The sequence below is a fragment of the Chelonia mydas genome, chromosome 2 (genome assembly GCF_015237465.2).
Source record: "Chelonia mydas isolate rCheMyd1 chromosome 2, rCheMyd1.pri.v2, whole genome shotgun sequence".
Taxonomy (NCBI): domain Eukaryota; kingdom Metazoa; phylum Chordata; order Testudines; family Cheloniidae; genus Chelonia; species Chelonia mydas.
This window is the reverse complement of record NC_057850.1, coordinates 132,471,423-132,488,218: the sequence shown is the minus strand read 5'-3', so window position 1 is coordinate 132,488,218 and position 16,796 is coordinate 132,471,423.

The following is a 16,796-nucleotide window of genomic DNA, read 5'->3' as shown; positions in this document are numbered from 1 at the left end:
CTCAAATGACTTCAAACAGCAGAGCTACTGCTCTATTCACTATGCAAATATTTTGTTTGCAGTAATAAAGAAGGGGTCCCACATGTTACAAAATGTTAAACTGACACATGCTTTAAAAGAGAGGCCCCATGGCAACCGCTCTAGATGGAAACCAAAAAAACGACGGCAACATAATGAAGCATTTGTGAAGAATTTCCCTGGGAGAAAATCTGCATTTTTTCCCCCCTAAAGAGCAGATCTGCCAGGTGAGACTATATAGAGCTCAGGGGATTGAGTCTCTGATCAACCTTCTCTTTGGAACTGGTTAAGAGTTGAGAAGTCAGTCCACGCCCTAGCTCTCATGTCACAGGTATCTGGATAAAGGATCTGAATTTGCTTTTCACTCTTTAGTCAAAGTTTAGTTAAATCATCTTCTCTAACGGTATTAGTGTAGATCATTTTGATGGGCAATCTGAAAGTCATTTTTGTTTTTGAAAGACATCCCTGTAACATTACCCGTTTTGTAGTCCTGTCATGCTTGCAAACTAAGCAGGTTTGGGCAGGGGCGGCCGTAGAGTAGCTGCCAGCAACTGGTGCCCTAGGCAAACCATGCAATCGGTGCCCCCAAATGCCAAGGGGAGATCTAGGCTGAGGTTTTTGGTAAACTGGGAAACATTTTACCCCTTTTTTCCTTTTAATGTTTTTAAGCATTTTTTTTAAACAGAGACTTAATTATTCAGTTTGTGCATCCATCCATCTATCCAACCAATGTTTCTGAGATGAGATAAAAATAGTCACAAAATTTTCAGAATAGATTTGTACATGACAGCTAGATGATATTTCAGTCCACTTTCAAATAAAAATGCATTAAAATGTTAATTATAACTTTTATTATTACAAATCCAAAGAATCCATTACGCTATCCTGCTTTAACTGCCATTATCACCACATCCAATATTGAAAGAAATAAGAAAACTCTTCAATGAACTTTAACCTGTATTTACAAAACACTCCAAATAAAAAACACTCTGTGCTCTTAAACATGACTTTTCTTGCTTTAAGTTTTGAAAATTCAGTGACTCGTTCTTTTAGATCGAGTTTTCCAGCTAGTTCATGCTCTATTGACATTGTGGCAAGTCCAACAAGTCTCTCTTGCATCATTGTTGAACACAGATATGTTTTTATCAATTTTAACTTTGAGAAGCTACGTTCCCCACTAGCCACGGAAACTGGCAAAGTTAAAAGAACTTGTAGAGCTATAAAAATCTTTGGAAAACTGTCTGTGAGTTTATTTTCACAAACAAACTTTAGTACTTCTTCAGGAGTGGAATGTTTCTTAAGTTGTCTTGAAAAAGCCTGAAGCTCACTACACAAATCTGTACCATCAAAGTCTTTTGAATTTTCATAAGTCAATGCCAACTCTCCGCTTTACATGAATTTCCGGCTATGCGACCTTGATGTATATTCGAGTTAGAGTGTCATTAGCATTGCAGCTCTTGCTGCTGGCGGATGTATTTCATTGTGGCTGAGTTATTGCTTATCAATATTGCGGAGTGGGCCATCTTGATCCTATGTTGCAAACTGGAAATTTTTTTTGCTAAAATATTGTTTATTTTGCAGTAAATAAAAGATTTGACATATTAATAAATTCTCAGAAATGTAAAGAAATGAATTATAATTCATAATCCCTCCATACGTGCACGGGAATTGAAATAATGACATCTTTGTTATTTTATTTGTATCTTTTTCTTCATCTTTTTCATTTTTTTTTTTTTTCATTTTGATTTTTTTCCTTGAATTTGGCGCCCCATTTCACTTGGCACCCTAGGCGACCGCCTAGTTCGCCTATATGGATGGGCCGCCCCTGTGTTTGAGTGTATTCACTACATGGATGGGAGATTTCCAAAAAAAGCGTGTACCCATTGTGAGATGGTGTTAGTCATTCACTAGGGGGAACTTCCCCCTGAACTAGAATACTAGCATGGCGTTAAAGGGTATTTGAATGCTGACAGTTGCTGTGTACTGGGCAAAATGTATAACTGAGTTCCTGACCATGTGTGATTTTTCTAGATCTTATGGTACATTTTGTAAGAATTAGTGTTAACTCTGGTGTCTTGACCAAATAACTATTTTGAGTAATTATATTTTACCTAAGCACTCCTAAGAATAGTTAAATTATGTATCTGCAAGATGATGATAAATAATGTCTTTCATCATCTGGAATGCTGTTGTATCTATTTAATGTAGGGGTTAAGTGTGCTAAAAATCATCTAGTTCATTCAGTGGTGAAACTTATTAAAGCAATGAGTATGCATAGTAAAACTCAGGAAAGAGATTGGCCCAAGCTGTAAACTTTTACAAAAGCTCATAGCAGGAATTTGAGATCTGGGATGCGGGTTTGGGGCCCATTTCTGGTCCAGAATAATTGTTCAGTCCATCACAGACTGCCTAAACGGAGTCTGCTATGGCCTGTCTTTACAATACAATGGCCTACCAATATACAATACCCACCCTCTGGAAAACAATGGACATTGAAATATACATTTTCAATAGAGGAATCTATGTTGCACCCACACGTAAATCTGGAATGGCAAAGTTGGGCTAAATTATGTTCATAAATGGGTACTTAATGCTAACATTCAGAACTACAGCAATCCCAGTGGTGTTTTAACTACAGGCAGAGCTCACAAAAGAATAGACACTTGCATAAGCAAACTAAAAACCAACTACAGAAGAACAAACCAAAACTAGTATGTCAAATATATCTTCAAGCTTAGGGCAAAAAGCAGAACACCTACTCGTGTCAAGTGTGACCAACTGGCCATGTGCGGCAGCCCTCCAGCATTCACAATATGGCCTGGCATGGAACTCAGCACTGTCATAGGAATGTTTCCATGTGCACCTCTGTATAACCATTGTAAGTGAAATAGCCAAGCATACAATGATCTGCTTCTGTTTGGTTTTGGTATTCTGTTGGAAAGCTTTATTAAGGATAGCGGTTATAGATGGGCCAAGAGCGGAATGGAAATAACATTCCATTCTGTAACAACACTGAGTCCCATATAGCAATGTGTGTTTGTTTGTTCACCAGAAGTAATAAAGCTTCATAGTGGCTTCATTCACAATATCCACAGCTCTTACTTCCTTTCACACAGCTAACCTCTACAGTCTTGTTGTTCCTTCCTTTTAGGCAGCATAAGAAGATCCCTTCAGAACCTTTACAGTATCATCATTATTGGCTAGAGCACCAGGTGTTCACTATCGTAAACTGCCCAGCCTTGGTGCGTCTCCTGAGATGTCTTAAGGGGCTGATTAATGTTTACAGCAGTGTCCTCACTCTAAGGAAGCCTGAGTGTCAAGGAGAATCAGGTCCTGAGAGGCCAAATTGCTAATTCAGGAGTGAGATTTAATTGTCACTTAACTGCTTCACCCCAACCAACAACCACCAGTGTTGCCATTTTATGTAGATGTTTCATTGATTTCAATGGAAAGTAGAACTGTGACTGGTATGTTTGACAGCAGTGAAGAAGAATGCAATGTGATTCACTGATGCAGTATGTCAAGGGATTGCAGGTGGAACTCGTAGTGTTACCTATTAAGGTTTCTCATCGTGAGACTTTATTTTAATTTGCTTTTAACTTTGTTTTGGACTGAAACTTTCCACGCTAGGTATCTGCCTCAGGCTGAATGGTTTGATTGGTGGGTTGGGTAGAGAATTTCAGCCAAAATTGGTCAGTCGTTTTCAGAGAATGAAGATAGAGGAAAATGTTACTTTGTCCATGTTAAAGGATTGTGGTGATGTCACCTTTGAAAAGTTCTAGTGCCCCCATGCTTTAGAGCAAAAAGTTTAAACATTTTTCTTTACTATAGTTTCAACCAATTTGCCTGATACTGAAATTAGGCTTACAGCCTATAATAGTCAGGAACACTTCTGGAGCCATTTTGAAACATAGGCATTACATTATTTATACTCCAGTCATCTGGTACAGAGGTTGATTTAAGCAATAGGTTATATACCACAGTTAATAGTTCTGCAATTTCATATTTGAGTTCCTTCAGAACTCCTGGGTAAATAACATCTGGTTCCAGTCACTTATTATTTTTATTTATGGGGGAGAGGGTTTGGGGGGGTCTTGGTTCTTGTGGGATTATTGGTCCAAAATCTCCTCCATTGACCCCTCAATCTGGGACAGTTCCTCAGATTTGTCACCTAAAAAGAATAGCTCAGGTGTGGGGTCTTCCCCATATCATCTACAGTGAAGACTGATGCAAAGAATTAATTTAGCTTCTCCACAACAGCCTTGTCTTCCTTGAGTGCTCCTTTAGCACCTCAGTCATCCAGTGGCCCCACTGATTGTTTGGCTGGCTTCCTGTTTCTGATGCACTTAAATTTTTTTTTACCGTTAGTTTTTGTGTCCTTAGCTAGTTGCTCTTCAAATTCTTCCTTGACCTGCCTTATACTTTTACATTTGACATGCCAGAGTTTATGCTCCCTTTTTCAATTTTTCCTCAGTTGGATTTTACTTCCAATTTCTAAATGATTCCTTTTTGCCCCAACGCCTCTTTTTTTAATATATATATTATATAATATATATAAATATAATTTTATGTATTACTGAGTGGTTCAACTATATTCACCTCCTGAACAAGATCATGTGCTCCCCTTGTGGGTTCCAGGACATGTTGCTCCAACAAGAGGCCATTTATGGTGTTTAGAAATTTCATCTCTGCAGCCCTTCCTGAGTTGAGGTATATCCAGTCAACATGAGGATAGTTGAAATCCCCTGTTACTATGGGGGTTTCTGCCTTTGTAACCTATCTAATCTCCCTGAGACTTTTACAATACCATCACTATCCTGGTTAGGTGGTCAGTAGTATATTTCTACCGCTATGTTTTTATTGTTCAAGCATGGAATTTCTATCCATACACTGCGGTTCAGTGTGATTCATTGAAGACTTTTACTTCATTTTAATTTCTGCTTTCTTTCACATTTGAATCTCTGCTTTCTTTCTGCCACAGAGTTCCTGTGATGCTGGGCAAATCGCTTAAAGCAGTCTTTGTAGAGGTGGTCACTAATTGGGTAGTCCTCATTTTCAGGGTCCCGGACTTCAGATTCTTGGGCCTGATTTTTCAGAACTGCTGAGCACTTGCAGCTGCAGCTGAACTCAGTGGGCACTGGGCTTTGAACATACCAAGTGGTATATAATGCGAAATACTCTGAAAAATTAGGTCGTAGGCATCTCTGCTTTGGCGTCCAAATTAATAGATACTTTTGACCTTAATCTTGGTGCTTCTGTTCCCCATATGTAAAATGGAAGTAATGCTCCCTGGTGTCATAGCAGTGAGACTAAATTATTATTTGTGAAGCACTCAGATACTGTAGTGATGAGTGCCTTAGGAAAACCCCTGAGGAAATCAATAATGCTGTCTTCAGAGCACAGTTTTGATAGTATGCAGTACATAAAACCTGGGGTTACATATTGAACAATGAGGAAAATACAAAATATTGAATATCTGGTCATAAGGTGAGTATGGTCCACTCGGTGCACTATGTGAGGCAGGAGTCCTGTAGAAAACATAGTTTGTGATTCTGTCATTAAAGAATGCATCCGATGAAGTGAGCTGTAGCTCACGAAAGCTTATGCTCAAATAAATTGGTTAGTCTCTAAGGTGCCACAAGTACTCCTTTTCTTTTTGTCATTAAAGACTGTAGCATAATGGATACCCACAAGAGTCCCAATTAAGATTTCACAGGCAACCTTAATTCTGGCATTTAATTGGGTTTTTATGTGAGTGCTTGACTTTGCAATCTTAATATTCTTTTAACTTAGTTGTTTGTGTGCTATAGCTATAGCCATAACCCATCCACCTATCATCTTCCTGCTGGTTGAACTTGGGAAGTACAAGAAGTTAAAAATACTCACTTTGTTTCCATCTTTACTTTAGATGGAAGACACATACCGTGCAGGTCTGTCTGGTTTGTGTGTGACAGTGTGTCTAGAGCAAAAAAAAAAAGAAAAGAGCGCTACTATAGGTGAAGGGTTAGAAAAAAATAGCCCCCATAAAAACGTTTAAAACTCTCTAAATCATTGCTAAAATAGCTTCTCTGCAGCACTTTTGGCACATATAAAATATATGGGGGGTGTGGTTTACTGGTTTTCTGTGCACTTACTTGGAATCATTTGTGTAACTCACTCTACCCCGGGTCTAATGTAGCTTTCTCAAACTTGATACAATAAAACCTTTATAGAAAAGGACACTAAGTGTTTCTCCTATCTATATATAATTATCCCGATGGAATATAGTCACTGAGGATTAATTTAAGGGGCAACTGGATGCCACTATTGCTCCGCATAAAATGATAGCGGGAAGTTTCTTTTTTTGACTGTTTATAACAATGGTTGGTTGTTCCAATCAGGTTGGAAACAGTGGGTTTTTGGCTTTGGTTATTTGGCTCACTTTTTCTAAACCAGAAAAACTGATGGACACAGTATTACTAATCTAAAATATCTATCAGCATGCTATTTTTGAGGGGCTGAAAGGAAAATGAGGAAACTGAATTTGTACTTTACTCAAATTAATCTACAGTATATTTCAGATTCACACAAAGCAGCAGAGTTTGTATCTCCATCTCCCCTCAAAAAAAACAAAAACAAAAAAAAAGCCAAAACCAAAAAAACAACCCCAAACATAAATATCACTCTGTTCTGTATCTGTCACACATGTGGCCTGAATTTCAGAAGTGAAGAGCAGCTCTAAATATCAGGCCAGTGACTCCTCTTCATGTGTCTAGGAGCTATGCGTATACACATCTGGTGAAGACAATAGGCTATGCAGCGTCCTAACCTCTGCTTCTTAAATACTCCAGCTCATTATCTTGTGCCGGCTGTGAGGGGTTGAGATGAGAGGGAAGTGTTTCTAAAGGAAATGTTTCCCCTGGGCCAAAAATATTTGCATTGATGCAGGCTCTGAAATAAATGTTTCGTAGTCTATTCACAACCATCACTGAATTAATGTGCAGTATGTGTAAGTGAGCATACCAAGGCTTGCGTCATTCCATAAATGTGTTCAACTAGCCATGTGCTGGAGGAAGGGAAGCAACTCTCTAATTGCCATGCTGAACCACTTGAGTGGGAACGAGTCCCTTCTTTGTTTCAAGTCAATCCAAAGTGAAACCTCATGTCCTGGAAATAGGAAGAAACACCATCACTTCTCTGAGAAGCAACATCTGGTCAAGTAAGCAATGAATGAGATGGAAATGATGACTACTCTGCAGCCGGAGCTTTACCACGTTTTTTTCTTACAGAAAAATCAACAGCCCTTTCCTTCCCTGCTTCCTACCTAATGCCTCAGAGAGCATTAGATAGGAAGCTGCTGGTTTAGATGCTATGAGGGAGGGAGGGAGGTCTCTTCTAAGAAGAAGTTTTAGCAGATGATTTGGGGTAGCAAGCGCAAATCCAGGGAAGACTCATCTCATCCTGGGGGAAATGGGAGCTTTTGTAAGAGTATGCAGTGAAGGATTAGGGAGAAAGGCTGCGAAAGATAGTGAGGCAGTAACTGCACTACAATTAAGGCTGAAATGAGCTTATTCAGTTTAGCAGCTGATATTTTTCTAAGTATACTAACATCCACATGCTTGCTTGGATTGTGTTGAAAATTTCTGTGCCTCCGGAAGAGCCAGCAGTAAGAACTGAAATCTGGGAGGTTCTGTACTGCTGACCTCGCCACCTCTACTGGAGGCTTCGACTGGGCTCCCATGGAAGGACCCTGTCAGGCTGGACTTGGCAGGAAGTACCCCCAGTAGGACCTGAGTGGCAGCTCCTTACAGCCCACTGATTGGCTGGTACTAGTACTTAAACCAGGAAGCCATGATGGGAAGCTGTCTGCCTGCCTGCCTCTGCTCCAGCCTCTGCACGCACTAGATCCTAGACACTGGTTTGTCCTTGGATTTCCTCTTAAATTGCTGTCTGTAACCTGGCTCCTGACCCTGATATGAGCTTAGCTATCAGCATTTTATTGAATCAAACAAACAGTTCACACAACCCCCTGACACAATGCTTCCAAGAAGCCCAAACTTCTGCAGCCACACCCTGCTCAGCACCGCTGTGAACTGCTGACCTGTTAACAGAGCTCATGCCTTAAAGTGACAGAGCAATGGAAGTGCATTCCAACCAGTTCTGTCTAACCCACACTCTTTGCCCCCACAAAAAGTAATATATTGACACCAAAGTGCATTTTATTTCTTTTTTAGCACTACAACAGTCCATCTCCCACGTTCCTTTCCCAGCTTCATCCCTGACCCACCACAAAGACTCTTTTCATAGCTTGACCCCATTCCCTCAACAGGCATTTTGTGGGTATGTTTAAAAGATCCCTTTCAAAGGGGGAATTAATTTAGTTTACCTCCACCACTGTGGGTATACTGTAAGTATGTTTCAGCCAAACTTGCCCTATAGCAGGCATATGGAATGATTAAATACATGTGCCATGTCAGGTGATACAATGTGCCCCACAGAACTATATGCTCATGTGTATCTACATGCACTCCAACTGTCCTTCACTGTACTAGGGACTGCTGTATCTACTGCTGCAGGGATAACTTGCAGCAGGTTACTACAACATTCAAGATGATACGTAAAGAGGTGTATCTGGACCCAGAGGGATCCTGAAAGCCTGGTTTCTGTGGTGTTAGGTGAGTTGTGCAAGTAGAGGAGTACACTTGGTGCAGTGGGGATTTGTAGCAGACGTGACACTGCACTACAGAGCAGGGTAAATATAGGTGATGTACCAGAGAGAGTTCTTAGGACAAGGGTCAAGGGGTGGTAACATCCAGCAGCTCTGGGGTGCTTTGGGCATAGTAGATGATGTGATCAAACATAAGACAGACATAGTCAGCTGGCATTCACTAAGCCCAACCTAAACACAAATTTTGCCTTAGTGGGGACAATTTGTCTTAGTAAGTCACAGTCATTAAGAAAGAGTAGCTTAGCTACAGTTCAGATCTTTAAAATGAATTTGCATTTCCCAAGTATGAATTTGAAGAATGATTATTGTTAATTGTAGCCATTACCTTACCTTCTGGTCCTTAAACTAGCAACCTGTGTGGAAACAACTTTCTCTTTATAAAGCTTTTAGATAACTGTAGCATAACCATCTTGAAGGTCAGTTAGGAATATCAAAGAGGCAATCCTTGGAGCATGACTTCCCCCCCTCCTCTTGCCCCAAAGAGATTTCAGTAGCTCCTGCAGGATTAGGTGGACTCATGCACCTCCAAACACTGTCTGGGGCAGACTTAGGCCCATGAGGGAATCTTCATAGGCTACAGATGTCATGTATCTTCCACAATATCTTTCCCCTCTCCCCGCCCTGGCCCATTCCTATGACATTACTTCCAATCATCTCTTACCCAGTGGCCCCCTACAGGAACTGTAGTTGAGTAAAGGCAGCTAAACCAACTGTGATTGACAGATTGTTTGTTTGTTCTTGCCATCTTGAAGAAAAGCCTGACAAAAGTGAGGTGAGAGGGAAGACAAAGAAACAAGATGAGTCTCGGGTGAAATAGAGTTCCTTAGAAAGCTGTAAGGAGCCAACCAGCTGTCTCACATCAGTGTAAATCCAGAGTAACTAACATCTTCACTGGAATCTAGATTTACACTGCTGTAACTGAAAGCAGTATTTGGACCTTAGTGGAAGACATTAGAACTGAGGATGGAGGGAGCAAAGATAAAAGACATAAAATGCTTAAGGTTAAAAAAAGGTAGAAAAGAGATCTCAGAGGCAAAGATGGAAAACCATGGAAACGAAAGGGAAAAACATTGAGAAACTAGTCATTGTAACAAAAGAGAGGAAAAAGCTGAGACAGACAAAGAAAAGGCCACACTTGAAATTCTCCTGCATCACTATAAGGTCTTTTTTTTTTTTTTGGCATTTGAAGGGATATGAAAGTGGAAGACCTCTGGAGGGAAGTGTAATGATTTAATCCAGAACTGTTAATATTTTTAAAACTAGAATATTAAAAGAGCATTACTTTAATATGAATCATCTGCAAGTAATAGCTTTTTTAACATTTTATTTTATTTGGTTGTTAAAATTCTGGATGACCTCTCATAATATAGTTTAATGGCTTCCTCATCGTGAGTGAGGTTGCTAATAGAGGCAGTTCCTAGCTATGCAGTATTCCCATTTATATTCACAAAAAGATCAGCAAATGGAAGAAGGTATGACAATCAGTCTTTTTTGGGACATGAGTAGAAAGGAAGAGTGGAGTCTATGGGCTGAATTCTCCAGTCCCCTGCTTCTTGCATAGCCATTTGCACCTATGCAAAGTGGGTATAAAGTATATCCAGATCAGACTGGTAGTGTTTTATACTCACTTTGCATTGTGGTAAATGATTTACGCAAGATGCAGGGCAGTGCTGAACTGGGCGCTATTAGTGCAATACTGCTCCCATTGCCTGTGATTTCAAGCGGAATAGAATTGGGTTCTACCTATTTCAGGGACACTCAGTGTGCATAAGAATCTGGCCCTTTGAAGCCAATCACAGCTTTGTTATATTCTACCTCTGCAGAATCACTTGAAGCATGATGTGTATAGAACTATTTGAAAATTACTCTGATAAAACACTTTTTAATTCATGAATTATGTATAAGCTGATTGGTTTGATATTCATAATTGTTCAAAGAATAGTTTGTGCAAACAAATTTTATCTTAAGATTATTCATGGAATCATTGCTATGACTATTTGCTTGGGTTTTTTTAGCTGTTCTTGCTCTGTGATTGGTTGCCTAAGTCACATGCTATCACTTCTGTTGCCTGATTGGGTGACCTAAGATTTATAAACCAGAAATCTCTGTTAACCATTTAATCATAAAAATAGATAACTATTCAACATGCATATATTGCTATGGCAAGTGTCACCACGTGGCACTGTTACAAATAGTTTCCCAAGTTCTTTTCCTTAGTGTGAGAAAGTTTTGACTGTTGGGACAACATGCTGTGTTGTTGCAAGGTTTTGTGTAGAGCTCATTTAGCCATGAAAGTAGCTAGAGTTTGCTTTCTGCTTTTGGCTTTGATTACAGAAAATTCTCAAGGAAGTGTTTGCTTTCTGGGAACTGGACACTGATGTCGGACTATAGAAAGGTGCCCTACAGGATGTTAGGCCATCTCATCTCAGGGCTGATGTCTGTGTGTAAATAAAGCAAGTTATACTTAGAATGGAAGTATCTGACCTTGCATCGCTGACTTATTTCATTGTAAAGTCAGCCTGCAAGGCGCTGGACATAGCTATTGTTTGGGAGAGTGCAGATGCTGGTGTCAGAAGAAGGGACAACAATATAATGAAAACTTTGAAAATTGACAGGAGCAATTCCAGTGTCAATTTTTATTCAAATCTGTATTTGTGCTAATATTCATGATGCTATTTCTAGTAATCTTGTGAATGCAAACCCACTCAAATGTTCATGAAATTTTATAAAGGGAATTGTCAACACGAGCTGATCAAATAGGCAGGCCTCGTTTGCAAGATATTGCAAATTCCACTCTGTCCACAGGCCAGGATTGCTGCAATAGTTTAGCTCTATTTCACAGATGATATATATATAAATTAATTTCTGCACAGGTGGATGAAGGTGATAGCTGACTTAAACAAATGTATCTAACCACTGGGTGGATTCTGGTATTTGAACACCTAAATAGCACGAAAAAAGATACAAGGTAACATTTTCAAAAGTATCAAAATCCCACTGGAAGTCAGTGGGAGTTAGATGCTTTTCAAAACATTACCTGCAGTTTTATTTACTGTGATACCAGAGTTAACTTACAGTATGTATTTGGTTAAAAGTTTTTACATGATTAGGAACTTCTCAGATGATCACATATTGCACACTTCCAAAGATTGTATGTAAAATTGATAACAGAGATTTAGCTAACCTCAATTTTTTTAGTTCTTGGCAATTTTAGTGATAGGTTAGATATAGGCCCTGATCATGCAACTAGCTTGATGCTGGTGAACCCCTGACTTCAGCAGGGCTAGGTAGTTAGATGGAATAAATAGTCCAAAGGTGTTAATGTAACCCAGTCACTGTCCAACATGAAACAGTATTAAACAAGAGTCAGGGTTTGGTATAGTGAGACATCAGCCTGCTTAGTATGATGGCAAATGTCCCATTAAAAATCATTTAAATGTTTTATTAAAGATAAAGAAAAGATGATCTGGGGTCCCAGGATGCTGTGGGGGTGGCAGCCATGATGATGAAGCTTGCTCCAGTAGCCTCTGTCTCTCACCCCAAAGTCTGCTTGGTTGTTTTTTTTAAAGGACCCCAAAAGGGACTGACGGGGTGGAATAGCTCATTCTCTGATTTTTGTCCCCCAATTAGACCCACTGTATGTTCATTTAGTTCATTAATTTCTGGTTCCATATCTTCTGGTTTCACAAAGCATGTTTTCAACACCATCCTTGAGTTGAGACAATTTTTACTTCAGAAGGTGGAGAAAGCTACTAGGGGAGAGGCTGTTCAAGATTTGATTTTGACAAATAGGGAGGAACTGGTTGAGAATTTGAAAGTGGAAGGCAGCTTGGGTGAAAGTGATCATGAAAAGGTAGAGTTCATGATTCTAACTAATGGTAGGAGGGAGAACAGCAAAATAAAGACAATGGATTTCAAGAAGGCACTTTAGCAAACTCAGGGAGCTGGTAGGTAAGATCCCATGGGAAGCAAGTCTAAGGGGAAAAACAGTTGAAGACAGTTGGCAGTTTTTCAAAGAGACATTATTAAGGGCACAAGAGCAAACTATCCCACTGCATAGGAAAGATAGGAAGTATGGGAAGAGACCACCCTGGCTTACCCAGGAGATCTTTAATGATCTAAAAATCAAAGAAGAGTCCTACAAAAAGTGGAAACTAGGTCAAATTACAAAGGGTGAATATAAATAAATAACACAAGTATGTAGGGACAAAATTAGAAAGGCCAAGGAACAAAACAAGATCAAACTAGCTAGAGACATAAAGGGTAACAAGAAAACATTCTACAAATACATTAGAAGCAAGAGGAAGACCAAAGACAAGGTAGGCCCATTACTCAATGAGAGGGGGAAAATAATAACAGAAAATGTTGAAATGGCAGAGGTGCTTAATGACTTTCTTGTTTCAGTTTACACCAAGACGGTTGGTGGAGATTGGATGTTTAACAAGTTAGATGTCTTCAATTCATCAGGGCCTGATGAAATGCATCCTAGAATACTCAAGGAGTTGACTGAGGAGATGTCTGAGCGATTAGCAACTATCTTTGAGCAGTCATGGAAGACATCAGAGATTCCAGAAGACTGGAAAAGGGCAAATATAGTGCCCATCTATAAAAAGGGAAATAAGGACAACCCAGGGAATTTCAGAACAGTCAGCTTAACTTTTGTACCCAGGGAGATAGTAAAGCAAATAATTAAGCAATCAATTTGCAAACATCTAGAAGATAATAAGGTGATAAGTGACAGTCAGCATGGATTTGTCAAGAACAAATTGCGTCAAATCAACCTGATAGCTTTCTTTGACAGAGTAACCAGCCTTGTGGACAGGGGAGAAGTGGTAGATGTGATATATCTTGACTTTAGTAAAACTCTTGATATTGTCTCGCATGACCTTCTCAAACTAGGGAAATGCAACCTAGATGGAACTACTATAAGGTGGGTACAAAACTGGTTGGAAAACCATTCCCAGAGAGTAGTTATCAGTGGTTCACAGTCATGCTGGAAGGACATAACGAGTGGGGTCCCACAGTGATCAGTTCTGAGCCCAGATCTATTCAATATCTTTGTCAATGATTTAGATAATGGCATGGAGAGTACACTTATAAAGTTTGTGGATGATACCAAGCTGGAAGGGGTTGCAAGTGCTTTGGAGGACAGGATTAAAATCCAAAATGGTCTGGACAAACTGGAGAAATGGCCTGAAGTAAATAGGATGAAATTCAATAAGGACAAATGCAAAGTACTCCATTTAGGAAGGAACAATCAGTTGCACACATACAAAATGGGAAATGACTGCCTATGAAGGAGTACTATAGAAAGGGATCTGGGGAGTCATAGTCAAGCTAAATATGAGTCAACCATGTAATGCTGTTGCAAAAAAGGCAAACATTATTCTGGGATGTATTAGCAGGAGTGTTGTAAGCAAGACATGAGAAATAATTCTTCTGCTCTACTCCGCACTGATTAAGCCTCAACTGGAGTATTGTGTCCAGTTCTGGGTGCCACATTTCAGGAAGGATGTGGACAAATTGAAGAGAATCCAGAGAAGAGTGACAAAAACTATTAAAGTTCTAGAAAACATGACCTATGAGGGAAGACTGAAAAAACTGGGTATGTTTAGTCTGAAAAAGAGAAGACTGGGAGGGGACATGATAACAGTTTTCAAGTATGCAAAAGGTTGTTACAAGGAGGAGGGAGAAAAATTGTTTTTCTTAACCTCTGAGGATAGGACAAGAAACAATGGGCTTAAATTGCAGCAAGGGAGGTTTAGTTTGGACCTTAGGAAAAACTTCCTAACTGTCAGGATGGTTAAGCACTGGAATACATTGCCTAGGGAGGTTGTGGAATCTACATCATTGGGGATTTTTAAGAGCAGGTTGGACAAACACCTGTCAGGAATGGTCTAGATAATAGTCCTGCTTTGAATGCAGGGGACTGGACTAGATGATCTTTCGAGGTCCCTTCCAGTCCTATGATTCTATTCATAGGCCTTTTTGTTTAGACTAATTCAGTCTGTCTCCCTTTCATAACTTTTTCCCATCAATGTTTGTTATGGGTTATTGTGACATTTTATGAACTTTCACATACTTTTTACTGTTGAGCTCACACTTTGAGTAAATTTGTAGGCCCAATTATCACAACAGCTTTGTGTGGGTTTAGAGGGTCCACTCACACAGGCAGGGCTGGATTAATTCTCCTGTAGGCTTGGGGCTATGAGATTTTGTGGGGCCCCTGTGTACAAGTATTTTTCCTAATTTGAAACAAAATGATCACAATTATGGCATCGAGGCTATTAATGCTATACTAAACTTGCCTTTTAATTAACATAAAGCTGTTCTGTGGTTACATTTCAGTCTTAAAACATGTAGAATATAGTTAAGTTCATTCAAAATAGCCTACTTCTTACCTTAGAAGAGCTGTTATATTAGTTTCTTTCTGGGAGGCAGTTTGGGTGCAGGAGGCGGCTCCAGGCTGGGGCAGAGTGTTGGGGTGCAAGAGAGGGCAAGGGGTGTGGGCTCTGGGAATGAGTTTGGTGCAGGAGGGGATTCTGACCTGGGGCAGGGGATTGGGGTGCAGGAGGGGGTGCGAGGTGTAGGCTCTGGCTGGGAGGCGCTTACAGGTGGCTCCCGGCCTGCAGTGCAGCAGGGCTCAGGCAGGCTGCCTGCATGCTATGGCCCCATGCAGCTCCCCGCCAGGGGCTGCAGAGACCTGCCAGCAGCCATCTGCTTCTGGGAGTGGTGTGGGGCCACAGCATGCAGGCAGCCTGCCTGAGCCCTGATGTGCTGGGGTCCCCCTTATCCCGGGGCCCTAGACTGCAGCCACTAAAGTCCCTGCATTAATCCAGCCCTGCACACAGGGCCAATTGCAGAATTAGGGCCTTTGAATCCAGTCATCATATGGATGTAGAAAGCAAAAGTGTGGCGTTAGCCAGAGTATAGAATATTTAAAAATTGAAGAGATGCTACTCTTGCACTTCAAAGGCCCTTTGACTCAGAACTTGTATAGGAGCAGAAGAAGCTGTCAGAATGTAGAGAGGCTCAGCTGGGGCTCATCTCTCTCTGGGGTGGCAGGGAACCACACCGCCTCACTTCCTTTGGGAATAGCTCTTGTGGGGAATTAGTCCGGCCGTGGGAGTCTTACTCTATGGCCTTAGTGAAGGTACAAATGAACCCAGTGAGCCCAGGCCCTGGGTCAGGGCAGGAGAATGGTGAGTCAGGCACTCAGGCCTTCAGGCAGGGGCTGAGCAACAACAGTATATAATAATCATAGGCCCAGGCCCTAGGTTCCAAAGGGCCTGGGAGAGGGGGAGACTCCCACCCGTGAGTTGGGTGGCAGGGGGAACACAGGCCCTCCCACTCCACTGTATCCCAGCCAGGGGCCCTAACAGTGGCAGAAGACCCGCTGCTGAGTCATTGGGGATCGTGGCCGCAACATACTGACATGGGTTCTGGCAGAGCTGCAGCCAGACTAGGGTCGGCTGACCCCGGGCTACTTCCAGACTCCCCCTCCTGAGGTACCTGGGTTAGGGTGGTGTCTTCAGGGGCATCCAGCACCATGGGTTCCTTGGGATAGCTGGCCAGGTATAGACTCGGCAACTCCTCTGGGTAGCTGGCGCGGGGCAGGCTCGACAACTCCTCCGGGTAGCTGGCGCGGGGCAGGCTCGACAACTCCTCCGGGTAGCTGGCGCGGGGCAGGCTCGACAACTCCTCCGGGTAGCTGGCGCGGGGCAGGTCGGGCCAGTCCTCAGGTCTTCCGCAGGCCACTGGGCTTTCCCACTCACGAGCTGGGCCAGAGACATCTGGCCTCCCTGGTGGCTGCTTTCCCAGTGAGCCCTGAGGTTGGGCCTGAGTGCCTGACCCTCTGGGGGGTGGGCTCAGAGCTCCCTGGCTCTGCCCACTCTGATGTCCGGAGGGGCTTGTCTCTCTCCGGGGCAGCAGGAAACCACACCGCCTCACTACAAAGAGCCTCATGCTTTCCCAAGGCCAAAAATTTCCCTGGTTGTTGCCTGTCAAGGTTCCTCCCCCACTCTGAACTCTAGGGTACAGATGTGGGGACCTGCATGAAAAACCCCCTAAG